We start from the raw sequence: 18,873 nt of genomic DNA on the forward strand, positions 1-18,873 counted from the left end.
AATCCAAGTAATAGCAGCTTCAATCTTCTTTGTCAAAAATTATTACTGCTCTAAAAGAAACTAATATATCAAATGAAACATTAAAATCCAGATGCTACAGTTTTAATTAATAATAAGTAAAATTCTATCAAATTGAAAGGTAAAACTCAAGTGATATTAGCTTTGTTATTCACTTAACTCTAATGATGTGTATTATTCGTATAAAAGATTTGATATCTATAACTGGCGCTAAGTTGAATCCCATACCAAATTAATTAAAGAATACAATCCATAATTGCGTTATGACTATTCAAATGTTACCAAAAAGTTACCAAAAAGTTGAAGAAGTAAATACTTGACTTTGCCAGATTACAGTGTAACATGGTATTAAAAACATGAATGTAAAATTTAAAAAAAGAAAAATTAGAAACATTCGCATGAGAGTATCGTGTGTAAGTATACATTCAATTTGATTAAACAGTCGTATAAGTTACGAAATTTGTACAAACTATTAGATTTAAGTTAAAGATAAATAAATTTGGATTTATAAGATTTGCGTTGTGAAAATGAAAAAAACAAGCAGAAAAGCTTTATTTTTATTCAGTGTCACATATTTTTATTTAGTGTAAAAAAAACATTTAGATTAAATTTATTATTACATTAAAATTGTAATTATCTCTTGTTATTTATTTTTTTAACTACAACTTATAATTTTTAAATTGTTTTTATTATTCAATCTATATAGTTTTTATTATTCAACCTAGCAGTGCCAAGTATATACTTCTTTAACTTTTTGTCAACATTTGAATGGACAAAATAATGCAATTATAGATTGTATTTTTTATTTAATGTGATTTGAGATATAATTTAGCGCTAGATGTTGATATCAAATCTTTTATACGAATGATACATAGAGTTAATAAACAACAAAGATGTACCACTTGGGTTTTATTTTTAATTTGATAGAATTTAACTTAAGACTGTAGCATCTTGATTTTAATTTGATACATTAGTTTTTTTTTGAGGAGTAATAATTTTTGACAGAGAGAAAACTGCTTTTGGTTGGAATAAGAAGACCTTCAATAAGGATATTCTCGAAGAAGAATTAAAACTGTTATTAATTGGACATTTAAGTGTTAATCGAGAAGCACGTACATTCTTAGCGCCTTTTCTTTATCTTTTTTAAAAAAGTAAGTTTGTACTGATATCAAGTATTTTTTAATGATGAACGTCTTCCTATAAATATTTTATCTTATAATTGATCTCAAGAAATAGATTTTTATGTGTTTGGACGAAATTTGGAGGAGGAATCGTCCCTTATTGTCCTTTTTTCTATGTGATATAATTTTGATATAATAAGTTTTAAAGGAGAATTAAAAATATAATTACTTGAGTTGATTAAAATGTCAAAACAACGGTCATTTGTATTTTTTAAAGAATAATAATTGACAAATACAAGCGTATAATTTACTGTATACATATTAAATTTTATGTATATCTTTGTTTTGATTTTAAATATTAATTGTCATATTTGTTATTTTATATAAAACAAAATTAAGTTATAAACAAACGAAGATCAAGGATGAATAAGTCGCATTTTTATTATCATTTTTTTAGCTTAGTTAACAAATACAATATAATATTATATAATTTCGTTTTCGCTCGATCTTCTTTTGTTAAATATTAATTATAAACAAATAGAGATCGATGACAAATAAATTGCTTTTTTAGTATTATTTCCCATAGTTAATAAATACCTACATATAATTTTGTTTCAATCTCTTTTTGTCAAATATTAAGTCATAAACACATGAATATCGATGTCGAATAAATCGCTTTTTTGTTATCGTTTCCTAACTTAGTTAATAGATATCAGCGTATAGTTTCGTTTTCATCTGATCTCCTTTTGTTAAATATCAAGTTATAAACAAATGAGGATTGAGATCGAATAAATCGCTTTGTTATTATTTTTCTCCGATTTTGTTAACAAATATAATGTATAATTTCATTTTCGTTTCTCTCTCTTTTTTGTTGTATTAATTTATAATCAAACAGAGATCGATGACAAATAAATCGCTTTTCATTATCATTTCCTAGTCAACAATACTAGCGTATAGTTTCGTTTCAATCCGATCCTTTTTTTGTTAATCCTTTATTGATAAGTTGGGGTAAAAATGTTCCCATGATTCGTTGATCTCACTAGTCAAATCGGTTTTTGTTTAATTTAAAGTATAAAGTATAAATGTACAAAACTATTTTTATTTAAAAATTTTATCTATAAATAAACAAAGAGTCAAGTTTTATTGTTTGTTTTGTTACTATTTATTTCTTCCACTCATTTTATACATTAGATGAAAAATGAACATGGAGTCGAATCGACCTCACCTTACTAGATACGTTTATCTTGCCAACAGAGGGTTAAATATTATTATAAACAAATGAAGATTGAGATCGATTGCTTTGTCATTATCTTTTGGCTTAGTTAATAAATATAGTGTATAATTTTGTTTTCATTCAATCTCTTTTTGTTAAATATTATGTTATAAACAATTGGAGATCGAGAGCGAATAGATTTCTTTGTCATTATCATTTTCTAATTTAGTTAACAAACACCAGCATATAATTTCGTTTCCATCCGATCTCCGTTTGTTCAATATTAATTACAAATATAATAAATAGCGATTAATAAATCGCTTTTTCATTATCATTTCCTAGCTCAGTTAATAAATATTCAATATTAAGTTATAAACAAATGGAGATCGATAGCGAATAAATCGCTTTTTATTATCATTTCCTAGCTAACAAAAAAAGTCACGGAAGTATCGTCCTTCGATTTGAGTATGTAATATCCCAAAAATATGTAATTGATACGACGTGAATCAATATCGAAACTGAGATTGAAATAAAGTTAAACTTTATGTCGATTCGATATTGAAATATCAACAAATTCTTAACAGTTATTTTGACATCGTTTTTCTATTGAATCAACTTTACTTTTATATCAGGAGACATGGTAGTGGTCTTGATGCTAAGACAAGGCGCGAGACATTGCCGTGACTACTTTACGCGAGCCGGCGAATTGCAGGGGACTGAGATTATTATATCTCAATTAGAACGAATCACGTTCTATATACACTTAATCGATAGAATACACTCCATTTATTGTATGTGCTTTTATTTTTTCTCTATGTGCCCTACGAGCAGAGATATTGCATCGCAAAATCCAAATTTGAAACTTTTAATTTTTTTAATGTAAGAAACGTCGTCTTCGTCACCGCTACGGAGTAGTGAAATGTTCTTTTGGAATTTTTGGCGTAAAAAAGGCAAATGTGGCGCTAGCAATACATGGTTACATGGTCAGCGAGTGTTGCGAGAGCTACGACGGTTCTGCACATTTCACATATTCTACATTCTGCAGAGATTATATAAGTGAAGTTTACGGTCACGCATTCACGGAGGAGTGAATAAGTGCAATTGTGGTTAAAGTACTCCGGTTACATCAAATTATTATTGATAAAAATATTTTTAATCGATGCGTTTTCGCGTAAAAAATAATACATGATCAGCGAGCGCTGCGTCTGTATAATAGTGTCTCGATTGGTTCAAACTACAGGATCAGTAAACTTTAAGTGTCTCGGTAATAATAAAACAGATAATTGTTGAGTTTAGCTTCCTCACCTTAAATGTTGATAAAATTAGGCCCATTTGACGTGTTTTTGAACAAAATGAACAAATCTGACAAAAGAAGTGTTGCTTTGCCCCGTGAACCATCGTTAAAATTGATGATTTTGAATTAGGAAATTTGTCACATCAATGACATGGAGGAACACATAAGTGAGGCTAGAATAAGTATTTTCTGCTTTAATTATACAAATTCTCTGCTGTAAAAGACATTTTCTGCTTTAAGAATATAAATTATTTTTTATGTAGTTTATGTTTTTATAACAAAGAATTTGTTTTGGTTAAGTATTTGCTTTAAAAACACAAATTATCTGCTTTAAAATAAAAATTCTCTGCTTTAAAAATAAATTTTCTGCTGTAAAACAAAAATTACTGTATATAAAAAATAATTTGTGTTTTTATAAAAAGACGTCCAACATATATTGTTTGCCAAGAGTAGAGAAGACCGGGGCCGGTGTCACAGTTTTTGATTAGTGATTTTTAGAAAAAAATGTCTAATTTTGAAATATTATATATGTTATAAATATTATATACGTTATATATTACGTATATAATACTCCATCCTTTAGCTTAAAAAAAAATTATTTGTGAATTCATCATATCATAAAAAATAAGCTATTTAATTTTAAATGAGTCCTTGTAGATTGATTTATGTTAGATGTTTGAGTAATATATCAATATGTATGTTAATTACAATTGTTTCAGAAATAGACTGCACGCCAATTACTTTCGGATTTGTAATTTAATTAATCTGAGATAATAATTCCCCGATTAAATTAAAAGCTATAAAGAATTTATTGCGAAAGATATTATCTAGGTCGAGAATCGAATTCGGATTTCACGTATAAGTAGTATATGGACAGCATCAAAACAAACCCTCTCCACGTCTCTTTTCGGTACCGTGGGCGTGGCCTAGACAGGTTGGCCTGGAAAAAGAGCGCGCTCTGATTGGTCGAAGGGTGAAAGTAATAGGATAATTAAATGGTGTGTTCTGATTGGTTCGCCCTATACTTGACAAAGATCTGATTGATTCGCACCGTACTTACCCACGAGGTGATTGGAGAAAGGGGTGGTAAAGGATCTCTGACAAAATGGAGAGTAAAGTCTGAAAAAATGGAGTGGAGGTTGGAACTGTAACATTTTTTTCATGATGATAAAGTACGAACATTGGGCATGAATAGTGAACGGTTTTATGACGATCATTTTTTTTTGTTGGCGCGACACAATGTCTCCGACGTGTTGATGTTTTAGTAAATGTTTTTTTATTTATAAGAGATGAGATTTTATACAAAAATTTACGACTCTAGGGGTTCTTACTTTTGCTCGGAAGAAAAAAGAGGCAAAAAACAAGAACGAACATGTTTAACGCAACGTCTTCGAGTATTACCTTAAAAAAATTCTTTTTATATTTTATGTATTTAATGTACATTATCTATAATATAAGAGAAAATGTATCTATTGTAAATGAAGGAGGTAGGAGTAAGAAATAAGCAATATTTACAAGTTCAAAACGTTTATTTAAAAGAGATATTACATGAAATAATTATTTTACTTTTTTGAAAGAGTACATGTTTGAACATGACGGCATACAGCATGAGAATTTATGTTTACAATGAAGAAAAATTTTATGAAATAACTGTACGACCAAACTGTACGGTCATTTCGCTTACAATCAGAGGTAAACAGATTAAGAAAATTGGCTAAGATTAAAGCCATTACATATAATATGTAGAAATACACAGCAATATGGTCCACAAGTTTAAGAAAGTATTCCTTGTAGCGTTATCGCTACATTATATTCCAGCGATACGTGGTGGAGTTTCGTCGAAGTCGTAAGAGGAATCTTGGCTCTAAGGGTGGCAAGCCGTAGCTATGGAAATTCCTTTTCGTGTTCGTCGATGTAGAAGGCGATTCAGTATTGGCCAAGTCAATAGTGATCGTCCATGTTAGTGATCTGCCATCGACAATGGCAGTCGACCTGGATAGACCCCCGCATGTCGAATACTGATTATGAGATGATGTAATGCGTTTAAAATTTCCAGCGAATTCATTTCTCATCGTCGGAGAGTGTGAGAGAGGAAATGTTTGCGTAAATTCAAAATGTACTTCTTTTGCTAGCACATTTGATGTAGAATTCCCAAAAATGCTCGACGTTTGTGAAACGCTAGTGTTAGCTTTATCTCTATTAGTTGACGAGTCGAATTTTAGAAGATCTTTTTTCTCCTCGTCTGTCGTTTGTTTGTCCTCACTCTGGTTCGTCTTTTCTGTCACGATATTTTTCCTTCAATGTTGTAGATGATATCATGTTTCTTCTGATTTTTAAATTGAATTGAAAAATTCCCGCTGTCTGTTTTTTCGCTCTCGATCTCGCTCCAATTTTCTGAGGAAGGCTAATTTGAATTGCTGCTATTTCGTATACTTAGCCAACCTTTCATTGCGTAAGGCGCAATGTGATTCGACGTTGGTTCGATATCTGTGATACGTGCAGCGTTATCCACGAAATCTGATAGATATTTGAAAGCCGGAGAAATTCTTTCCAGATTATATACGTTTCTGGAGAATAGACGTTACTCACATAACGTGTCTTCTCTTATCCTTTAGTATACATGTAGCGTGCGTGTAGTGTAATGTCTTGTAGATGTATCGTAAAGTATTTAGGATTAACGTATCATTCGATTCCGTGATAATTTCGTGTAAGCCAATTGTTTTCTTGTTTCTTTCGGGTAAATCGTCAAATAACAAGATGATGTCATAATCCAATGTCCGATGATCGTCGCACAAGAACTGCAACTTCTTTCGGAATAAAGTTTTCTTCGACATCGCGAAAACCTTGTATGTCAATGACTATATCCATTATGATATTCGTATTTTCGCTACTCTTTTTACGTCACGGAACATTGGCCTTAGTGTCACGAGCGAGATTGAAGCTTTTTTGTCATCTTGCGTTCAATTAGATGAGAAAAAAATGTGTAATAAGGGAAAATAATTTTCTCGCGGAAGCCATAAGGCTAACCGGAAAAGTCGACAATGACGTGAGGAGTCGATTTCTAAAACATTATCAAATGGCATAGAAGACAATTAATAATCACGGAAAGATCTTCTTCGAATCTCACTTCTAATCGTAAGCTTCCATGTTTTACGAGATTCCAATGTCCTGTGCAATTAGTGAATAGATCTGGAGTAAGATCGAAAGTGAAAAGAGTGTAGCCGTTGTCATAATCGTTTTTACTTATAGAATTACCCTCATTCAGAAAGTGAATGATTCCCGAGAATGTGTGATAAGCTTCAACGTAGAGCGGCTCATCTTTCGAAAAATTTTGCTGTATAGGTCTATTGGAAATTTGCATGTCATCGGCTTACAGTGAAAAGAAATTTATTCCGTAATTTTTTAAATTAACCGAGTTCAATTTTCTATCGCCGTTAAACGCCTTGTTATCGACAAAGCCGACTATTATTCGTTTCGGCAGCTGTCCGAGTATTGCATTGTCTATCGATTCCCTCACGACGCCGACATGAATGTTTTAACTTCGACTCTCGTAAGGGGATACTTGGCGATTTTATTTACTCAGCATTATAGCGTGTGCGAGTATTACACCCGGACTTATTTTTGGTCTTCTTATGAGTAGATTGGCGTCAAGAATGCATATTTTTGATATCGTTTTACTCTCCATAAGGCAAAATGAATCTTTCGATTGTACGAGTCTCATTCTAACTTCCACTTCGTTGATTAAAAATTTATTTTGATTGAACACATTGCAGTGAAGGAGATCTAGCGCATGATTTTCTTGTATTGCGCGTATTCTCTCTCGAGCACTGTATTTGGATTTGACGAGTCTAACGTGTCATCCATGTAACCGGGGATATCCGTGTCCTATAAGCAAAAAGTTAGATGGGAGGTTTTTGCAGGTGAAGTATAATTTAACACCTCGATGTAGATACGGTACGCGTAAGCATTGTTTGGTGGCGATATGAGCTTTTGATTGAAATATACGTCGATTTAGTTGAACATGAAATGCAGTAAATGATTTACGGGTCCTACTTTTGCCTACTTTTGTCGTCGAGTGAGACTGATGTGCTCTCCCTGTGTTCGCTTTTTACATGTATGCGAAGGCTCAACATGGTGTGAGTGAGGTCTAGATTAGAGAGCCTACAATCAGAGTGACGCCATACGGGTATCACTTGTGATTGGTCCGCCATATTTTAGCCATTCCCTCCAGTTTTTTAAACGCATTATTTTCTAAATTTTGAATTCATACTAAAAAATGCTCCAAAATTGTGACAAATTAAAAAATGATAATAAATAAATATCGTATATAAAATAATAATATATAATATTGTATATAAAATAATAAAACTTTTACATATATTATTTATTATAAAATTTCATTTATTTTGTACTATTGCAATATTGTACATTTTGTAATATTGCACATTATTTTATATAAAACGTTATTTATTGCATATTATTTGCGCTATTAGATGCGCTAGTTTATTATCCATTCTCTGTTCCCACATTTTAAGAGTAAAATGCATCTGTAATAATATAAAAGAAATCAAAAATTCAGAAAAATATTATATATGTATATACCATTTCATAAAATATTATATATAAAATATCCTAATTATCATATTATTTGATTTAGACTCACAATGCAATGATATATAATTGAAAAGATTACGACAAAAAGAGAAAGAATTAAATTCGTAACCAATGTGATAACTATACATATACTTAGTGCCAAGACACTATCGTATCTTCAGATATTATAATTAATCTGTGTATATTTTATGTTACATTTTTATTTTAATATTTTAAATACATTATTTATAAAGAATAAATTACTTTACCTCACATACAGATGAATTTTTTGACAGTGTTCAATTTTTATATTTGTCATTTATACTCTTTAACCAATTCATTCGGCGTTCTGTGTCTTTCGGAATTATATTTTATAAACATATTCTTTTTTTAATGAATTGTTACAAAACAGTATTGTACATCCAACCATATTTCTAAAATAATTTCGATAACTTTATTTTTATCAATGTATCTTTATGTATCTATGTCGTTCAATGCTGTTGCACCTAATCCTAAAACTGACAATCTGTTGGATAGACTGAGACCGTATATCTCTTTCTCTCTCGCAGAATTTCGCTAAAACATGGCGTCATCTCTCGTATGACGCCACTTTGATTATAGGCTCTCTAGTCTAGATGATCTTCTTCATATTCGGACGAATTCTATGGGTAAGTCGTCCGCGAGCGAAGGGTTTGTAATAAATCCATTGTGAACTCTCAATGCTGGTTTGCGTAGGAGGCAGAGAGAAGACATCGAATTCGCTCTTTATACATTCACTTGAATACTTATGAAAAAAGGACATTCTTTTTCTCCAGCCACGAATTCCTATCTCATTTAAGAAAATATGTCGGATACGTCGCGTTTCTTGACTCAATATTTCCTAGCGGATGGTTTAATGTTTTTCTTCCTGCAGCACGAATTTCCTTTTTTTTCTTCGTCACTTTTTTGCTCTTTTTCCTTGTGTGCTTCTCGATGATTTTCTTTTGAACGCCCGACGTCATTTACGATGCACGATACGTCTATCTCGACCACCGAGTGGAAACTGAAGCGCCGCGGATTTCGGGGATATTTTATATCCTGATTCCCTCATCAGAAAACTTGAAAACTTATTTTTCTTTGGCTTTTCTCTTTAGATTACTCCTCGATTCCGCGAGCCGACTTTTGATTGCTTCCTTTTTTTTAATGGCTTATTATTTTCGACGTCTTCTATTAATTTCCACACGTAAAGCTTCTTTTCTGATACAGCACGCGCACCTTTATTTAAGTAAAGTAATATTTTTCTAAATAATCCACCGAAAAGGCTTCCGATTCCATGACCACGTTGGTAAGATGACCCGACGAAAACATGCGGAATTCCTCGGCTATCGGTGTTCCGCGCATCAAAATACTCCTCATATTCTACCGCGAGTTTCTAACTACAGAATGGCACTACCGACATGCTCGCGTACACGAAAGAATATTATTGCTTACGTTTAAAGTGCAGCGTCACTGTCAGCTTACCGAATTTGAGTAAAATTTTATTTGAAAGATGATCTCTTATATCTATTTCTATCGTTCTGAAATTCGTTCGTCATAATGGGATTTAATTTGAAATGAAAAATGCTTCATCAAATTTGCACCAAATACGTAATTATCTCGATCTGCGTATCTCGATCGGTACTATTCTGAAGAAGCGTATGTATATCATTTGTTATATAAGGCTTATAAATATCACAATATACGAACATTTTATCAGGGATATCTCGCCATAAACTATAGGTTTCGCTACTCCTGTAATTGACTGTAATGTCGTTGCTTCGTCTTCTTATTAAATCCGTGAGTAGGGAAAGCTTTTTTTTTGTTTCATTGAAATTAGGTTTACGTATCGCCAGCTTAGAATAAAATTGGTTTTTACTGGAAATTGCTACTGATAAACCTATTATAGTGTTACGTCCTACAGACGCCACGATTTTTTTTTCTCTTCGCCGCGACTATGGTTGGCGTCTACAAGACCCGAGCGGCGGCTTCTGATAACGGACTGATAGAATTGAAAAAGGACCGGACAGGCGCTGCGAAAACTCGTAAACGTCAATCAACCTAGAAAGAATAATAACTAATGTATAGAAAGAATAATAATTAATGTAGGCTCGAAAAGAGACAAAATTGCTAAGACATTATAAATGTACCGAAGTCACGCAATAGTAAAAATCTAGGCTTTATCATCCGAGACTGATTAATAATTTTATCTTAAAAACAACAGGCGCCATATCGCACTTAAAAAAAAAACATAAACGCATAGAATAACTTCCAACAGGAGTTATCTGAAACCAGACTCGCAACTGATAATGATAGCATGGTAACCATCTGCTTATCTAGTCATATTTTCCGCGAGAGTAATAGAATTTATCCGTCTCGGAGCAATCTTGGCTTTTTAAAAAGAAAAAAAACTATAAATCACTTTCTCTTCTTCTCAAAAACTACTCTATGTACTTTAGCATCCTAGACAAAAGGCTCAACACCCTTTTTTCGGGGTATAAATAGAGGTCCCGCGGAAGCACAGAGTCAGTACCAAATTTTAAAGCATCCGGTTCACTTCAAAAATCAGTATAACCCGCGCTAACCAGGAATCGCCAGTTGCGATTCCGTCCGAGTGTAAACTTATCGCAACTGAAGTTAACCATACGCCACGCCGACTACTCTTCGCGGACGTCGGATCTCGTTAGCCACTCACCTACTCGATATCTTGGGGACAGCTACTAAGTAAGTCATAATTATTTACAGTCCATCCCCGCGTTTCCCATGGAAAAACACATTCATTGTACACACACACACACACACACACACACACACACACACACACACACACACACACACATTCACAATGTATGTATAGTATGTATTTTTCTTTGTAAAAATGTTATAATGTACAAAATTCTTTGGTTATTATTTTAATAAATGTAACTTAAGGTATTCTTCTGTTTTTATTAAAATCACTCCTCGTGTTCACTTCCCTCGAATACCTGAGATCGCACGAGGTCCAGTCCCGGGTCAAAGGGATTAAGTTCCTTGACCGAAAAGATAGGACCGACGTTCGCACTGTCCAGTGGACAGGTGTCATAGCGTCCCTTCGGACGTTGACCCATTCCGGGATTTAAAAAGTGCGTACGACTCACAGGTGTTCGCCTCCGTGCGTATACCTGTGAGATTGAATCTGACCGTCCTTCCATACCCTCTCCATTCTTTCTCATTATCTCCTTGACCAAATTTTCAAGAGTTTGGACGTAACAATAGCATTCATAGAAGATTATCGGAAAAGTTTATATGATATAGTATTTTGTACTTCTCATCGCAATTGATATTTAAATAGACTTTGTCGCGAGACGCTTTTTGCTGTTCAAAATAAAAATGCGATTCAATGCGGCATCTTTACACGTGCATCTTACACGTCACATTAATTTTTATGAAATGAAACCTAAATATACATATATCTTATTAAAGGATCTTCTTATTCCAATCCAAATGATTTAAATTTCTCTTAAATGAAATTATTATATCACAATCCGTTTAAAAAACATATAACTTACCGATAATAGACTCATATTTAGCTATCAATTCTTCTCGGATCCATTCCTTAAAACGTAAAACTATTTGACTGATCATACGAATTTCGTCATGCTCGGTTTCAGGAGTAGGCTTGGTAAGATTATAACGAAACTTTCAAAGCTTTCTTTTTTTCTCTATCAAACAAGTAATAATTAGCGACTATCTACTAAGTTAATTATACGTTATCTCATATATTCCTAAATGGAGTACTCTACAAAAATTAAATTATCTACTGTTTACAGTTTTTACTTTTTATTTAAAATAATTACCTGTGCAACTCATTTAAATTGCTGTTCAACATAATGTCCAATAATTAAATACAATGCGATTACAATTCTTTCTTAGGCAAACGAGAAGATGCTTCAATAATCAGTCTTAAAATATGATTCAAATTAATACAGTTGCTACACCAAATTAGTCCAGCTTTAAAAAATAAAGTTTTTAGTTTAGTTAGTCGAGGTAAAGTCGACGAGTCGTACCAATCTTCAATAATACTTGAAAATAAGAAAAGTTTCGTAAAAAAGGCCTCATACATAATAATAATTAGATAATAATACAATATTACTTGTGTTTATTACATAATAATAATTTACCATTTAAATACTTTAGAATGAATATGCAATAGTTTCTGACAGACTTGGTAAATTGTTCGTTGCAGTTAAATAGAGATGTAAACTATATGTGAATTTGACAATCCAAAATTTTATTCCAAACATCTTCTGTAAATTCCATTTGATTTTTTTTCTTTTTGACGTTTTCTGGATTCATTAATAAGAGGTTTTACTTTACCATAAGGAAATCTGGATAGGAAATTTTTCATATATATAATACATCAATGTATCTTTAAACCAACGCTTCATATGTTTGACGCTATAATCATCTTAATCCAATGTATCAATGTATTCTACAATCGATTGCACAATTTGCTCAAAATTGTAATCTCTGTGTAACTCTCAACTTTCTCATCTGAACATACTTCGAGCCAAATATCAGACATTAGTGGCATCAATAAATTTACATATTTTACAAATTCTTTTGTAAGTAAGGTTTCTTTTTCATGATTATCTATCAAGATCATATCTTCATCAAGATTAAATTCACAAAATTGAGTCGCACTATCGCTATAAATTGGAATATATTTTTTCGTTTTCACAAACGAAGGCATAGTCGATGATGTACCTATACAAAGTTTCCTGTAGTTAACAAATTTACATTAGTACTTTTGGAATGTAATGTTGTCACTAATTGTGCCACAAGGCTACCTTCATTATGTAACCTGTATATCACACCTAAAAAATTAGGTATATTTTATGACTACTTTTTGCCAATGCACAATTACAATTTTGTACAAGCACATTTAAGAAAAGTAGAGAATCTTCTTTCACATGTGGATCAATATGTGTCACTGCACAGCTCAGATACGATATTATATAATATAATTTCATGCAAAGATGTTCATGCAACTGTTCATTTGAGATAAGGCCAAGAATAAAAAATTAAGTGCATGAAACGAATTTGTGCGTATTTCTTTCTCTTTATCAAGAGATAAAACTGAGATATCATGTAACAGAGAATTCAATTGTGAATGTAAAGATTTTAGAGGATTTTGTAACAAGATGTCTTTTAATTGTTTTAAAGCATCTTGTTTCACAGTTGAATTGTGATGCCGAAAACGTGTTAATAAATCCTGAATATACATTACAAATTACATAATAATGTACAAGGTCGAATTATAACGTGCTAAACAATTAGATTTATGTAAGATATTAACATTCGGTAATTGTTGAATTTAGTCTCCTCACCTCCTCGAGGTTGATAAAATTAGACTCATTCAACGGGTTTTTGCACATGAACAAATGACAAAAAAATGTGTCGCTCTGCCCCACAAATCGAGTTATTATAATAATTGTTAAAATTAACAGATATCTATGGCATAGAGAGTTAAATTTTCTGCTTTACAGACAAATACGAGGGGTATCCAGAAAATAAGTTCCGTTTTTTTTTTACAAATAAAGTTTTTATTGAAAAAATCTAAAATTTACATGGATAATACTTGACAACTTCTAGTCTTTTTCTACATAATTCCCGTCAATCTCAATACATTTTGTATATCTGGAAACAAGCTTCGAAATCCCTTCTGCATAGAAACTTCCCGCCAGTTCTTTAGTCCAGTTAGTTACAGCTGTCTGAACTTCCTCGTCGCTTTGGAAGCGTTTTCCGGCCAAGGACTCCTTCAGTTTCGTAAAAAGATGGTAGTCCGATGGTGCTAGATCCGGGCTATACGGTGGGTGGGTCAAAACATCCCAACTAAACTGATTCAAAAGTGCAGTTGTTGAAGCAGCGACGTGCGGCCGAGCATTGTCGTGAAGAAGGGACACACCTGCCGTCAACATCCCCCTTCTTTTGTTCTGAATGGCCCGACGCAGCTTTTTCAAAGTTTCACAATAGCGCTCCGCATTTATTGTTGCTCCTTGAGGCAAAAAATCAATCAGCAGAATTCCTTTTTGGTCCCAGAAGAGAGAAACCATGATTTTTTTGACGGACTTGACCACTTTGAACTTCTTTGCAGTTGGAGAATAGGTGTGCTTCCATTGCATTGACTGTCTTTTGTTTTCTGGTGTGTAATGGGCGACCCAGGTCTCGTCTCCAGTGACTATAGATTTAAGGAAGTCATTTCCCTCATCCCTGTAACGGTCCAAAAATTCTTTACCTGCAGTCACTCGTGTGGCCTTGTGTAGAGGAGTCAGTTCTCTGGGAACCCAACGGGCGCAAACCTTGCGAAATTCGAGTTTTTCTGAAACGATCTCATGGATAAGACTTCGGGATATCTTTGGAAAAAGGTTGTGGAGTTCATCTAAAGTTAAACGACGATCATTGCGAATCGCATTTTCAATTTTTGTCGTCAACTCATCCGTGATAAGGGAGGGTCTGCCTCTCCCACTTTCGTCTTCAAGCGAATGTCTTCCTGCCTTAAATTCTCGGACCCATCTCCGCACCATAGATTCACTCATCACACTCTCTCCATATACAGAAACAAGCTGTTTGTGAATATCAACCGATTTAAAATCTTGAGCAAAAAGAAACTGAATGATGCCGCGCAAAACAACTCGAGAAGGAATCGGAATGGAGGTGGCGGGACGCGAAGTGGAAGACTTCATTTTGATAACCTCTCCTGACCGTGTTTCACGAGCTACTGACGCCGAACACCGCTCATTCTATTCGGTAGCTTCCCCTCTTCAATGCTGTGTTGCCAGCTCGCTCATACATCGACCTTACTAAACGTATAATACAAACGGAACTTATTTTCTGGATACCCCTCGTATTTAACCAACCCAAATACACTGCTGTAAAAATAAAAATTATATAGAAAATAATTTGTATTCTTAAAGCAAAGAATGTATTCTTAAAGAAGAGAATTTGTGTAATTGAAGCAAAAAATATTTATTCTAGCTTTAATTACATGTCCTTCTATGCCATCGATGTGACAGATTTCCTAACTTGAATATCAACAACTTTAATGATTAATATGTCAGTCCATGGGATAAAGCAATACATTTTTTTTTTGCCAGATTCGTTTATTTTGTGCAAAAACATGTCAAGTAAGTCTAATTTATGTAATTGCAGATATATAGAATATAGAAGCAGAAAATTATTTACGTGTTCCCTTCGATGTGACGGATTTCCTAACCTAGACTATCTCACTTTAATTTTAAAAGTGTACACTAGTTTATCATCAGCCACAGAAAACAGACATGTGCGATGCGACTATGCATTGCCAGCGCCACATTTGCCTCTTGCAAAAATTCTAAAAGGACAAATCCCCCATTCCATAGCCGGCGACGACGTTTCTCAATTTTAATATAAAAGTTTCAGATTCGAATTTTGCGTCGCAATATCTCGGTTCATAGAGAAAAAATAAAAATACTTTCGTTATATACGAGGGGTATCCAGAAAATAAGTTCCGTTTGTATTATACGTTTAGTAAGGTCGATGTATGAGCGAGTTGGCAACACAGCATTGAAGAGGGGAAGCTACCGAATAGAATGAGCGGTGTTCGGCGTCAGTAGCTCGTGAAACACGGTCAGGAGAGGTTATCAAAATGGAGTCCTCCACTTCGCGTCTCGCCACCTCCATTCCGATTCCTTCTCGAGTTGTTTTGCGCGGCATCATTCAGTTTCTTTTTGCTCAAGATTTTAAATCGGTTGATATTCACAAACAGCTTGTTTCTGTGTATGGAGAGAGTGTGATGAGTGAATCTATTCAACAACTGCACTTTTGAATCAGTTTAGTTGGAATGTTTTGACCCACCCACCCTATAGCCCGGATCTAGCACCATCTTTTTACGAAACTGAAGGAGTCCTTGGCCGGAAAACGCTTCCAAAGCGACGAGGAAGTTCAGACAGCTGTAACTAACTGGACTAAAGAACTGGCGGGAAGTTTCTATGCAGAAGGGATTTCGAAGCTTGTTTCCAGATATACAAAATGTATTGAGATTGACGGGAATTATGTAGAAAAAGACTAGAAATTGTCAAGTATTATCCATGTAAATTTTAGATTTTTTCAATAAAAACTTTATTTGTAAAAAAAAAACGGAACTTATTTTCTGGATACCCCTCGTATTTAGACCGGATGCAATCGATTGAGCACACTTACAACCTGATTAGTTCAGATCCTTATTGAGATCCAATAATTTAAATCCCTGGCAACTCATCATAAAGTGCCACGGCAGTATCGCTGCGCATAGCTTAGCGCCGAGACTACCAGTGTCTCTAGATATAACCATTAGAAATAATCATTTTAATAATCACACTATTAAAACAATAATATAGAAGATTAATAAATGCACTTATTTAATCTATTTAGTTACAAAAATGATCCCTTCAGATCAAAATCTAGTAACTGCGACGCTAATATCTTACTTTTGACTCTCAAATGCAAGGGTATGTCCGTGTGCTTCTTAACAGTTATTAGGAAGCAACTTTGTAACGTGAGATTCCCACTCGACGTAGTAGTCGACGAACTGTGACGGAATTTTTTAATGAATGCGTTATTACCCAGATACAAGGGGTGAACCTTCTTTCCCGGGGACCTTTACTCTCTGGTCTATTCTATGAATGGTATTCATGTTTATGATTTTAGTTTTGCGCCTGTTTTCAGAATTACCCTGAATAAATGACATGGACATCTCATTCTTCTTTTGAGATGCTTGATTTACATGAGTCTCTTTGCTTCACAAAAATACAATGCTTGATTTTTGTGAATTTCCTTGCTGTTTTGCAAATCTTAATATGCTTCTTAAAATTAGAAAATAGCGTAGATAACAACGTGTCTATCGTGTTGCTATCAGAATTACAACTGAGTCCTCATTTGTTGACAACATGATGCCTTCACGATACGATAACATTGAGTAGCAACTTGTCAGTAATTTGCCGACAACTTTAAAATTATCATCAAAATTCGTACTGTTGCCATCATGTTACCATAATACGCAGCATCATATAATGCTGTCATGTTGCCACAACGCAAGATAATATTGACGCAGTTATCTTGCTGTTAAACTGCTGGCAATATATGTACACATTGTATATGCTGCTGCAATACCGGTATATCGTTGAAAACAAATCTACGGTCAGCATCATAAACAATCATAGATTTGTGTGATTTTGCTGAAACACGCTTTGCTATCTGGGAAGATAAAGCTTTTTCCCAGGATATTTTATACCATAACAATATCTTTTAAAAGATATTTTTAATTGAAAAATATCTTTTAAAAGATATCTTTAATTGAAAAATATCTTTTAAAAGATATCTTTAATTGAAAAATATATACTTTTTTCTTGATATTATGTCTGGTATATTGTATGGTATAATTTTTTCTATGACATACGAGGGCAAATCAATAAGTATCCGTGTTTCAAGACAAGCGACGTTGCTGATGCAAGTTGGCATTACCATTTTTGTGTACTACCATCTTTCAAACGACGCCATACAAAATTTCAGAGTGATTCATGCAATAGTCTTGACAGCAATTCGTAGTGAGCGTGTTTGATGTTTCCCGATACAATGAAAAAAGAGCAATATCAATCCGTGATCTTATTTTTGGATGTAAAAACGTGAAGAAATAAAAACGAAGTTGGATGCCCTTTCTGGAAACTCTTCACCATCTATGACAACTGTCAGATATTGGTTCAACGAATTTAAACGTGGTCGTTTTTGATGAGGAGCGCCCAGGCCGCCCGGCAGATGTGGTTACTGATGAAATCATTGAAAAAGTCCACGACATGATTCTCGCTGATCGCCGAATGAAAGTGAATGAAGTAGCAGAGGCCGTAAGCGTGTCGTACGGGATAGCATTCAATATTTTGCATGATAACTTGGGAATGAAAAAGCTGTGGGTGCCGCGATCAGGACAATGCACCGGCTCACTCCTCCGCAGTCGCCACAGCCAAATTGGTCGAATTGCGCTACGAATTGCTGGCGCATCCATCGGATACTTTCCGGATTTAGCCCCCTATAACTTCTTCTTGTTTCCAAACTTGAAAAAATGGCTCAGTGGAAAGAAATTCACGAATGAAGAGGTCATCGCCGAAACAAAGGCTTATTTTGCAGAGTTCGACAAATCATATTTTTCTGAGGGGTTAAAAAAATAGCAGAAACGTTGGGAAAAGTGTATCCTCCTAAAATTACATTGAAAAATAAAAAAAATTTTTGTGAAAAGCTTGCGTCTTCATTACTAACACGGGTACTTATTGATTTGCCCTCATATATGTATGTAAGCAGTATACAGTGATGGCAAAAAGTCCCGGAATGGTCAAATATTTCAAAAACCATCGGTATTTAAAAAAAACGCTGAAACACGTGAAACGATTTTTCAAAAAATCTATTTTTTGAGGGGGGTTAAGACCCCCCACCCCTAAGGGGGCACGTGGGGCACGAGGGGGGTCGAAAATCTTAAATGGCAACATAGGTCGAGTGGGGGCTCATTTGAAAGGTCTTCTCAAGACGAATCCAAAACACTCCGCATAGAGGGCGCTGCGTTCACTTTTGGCGGG

The 18,873-nt window shown here is 33.9% G+C and overlaps 1 protein-coding gene and 1 pseudogene across 3 annotated transcripts in view; one reads left to right on the plus strand and one right to left on the minus strand.

The window, feature by feature from the left end:
• Rsod (superoxide dismutase family protein Rsod) overlaps positions 1-18,873 on the plus strand; it is a 271,460-nt gene that overhangs the window by 66,110 nt on the left and 186,477 nt on the right. The gene's annotated exons all lie outside the window — the stretch shown is intronic.
• On the minus strand, positions 12,344-13,715 carry LOC147909375 (testis-expressed protein 10 homolog; annotated as a pseudogene).

This window comes from Acromyrmex echinatior, chromosome 6 (assembly GCF_024713525.1).
Source record: "Acromyrmex echinatior isolate Ae372 chromosome 6, ASM2471352v2, whole genome shotgun sequence".
Classification (NCBI taxonomy): Eukaryota; Metazoa; Arthropoda; class Insecta; order Hymenoptera; family Formicidae; genus Acromyrmex; species Acromyrmex echinatior.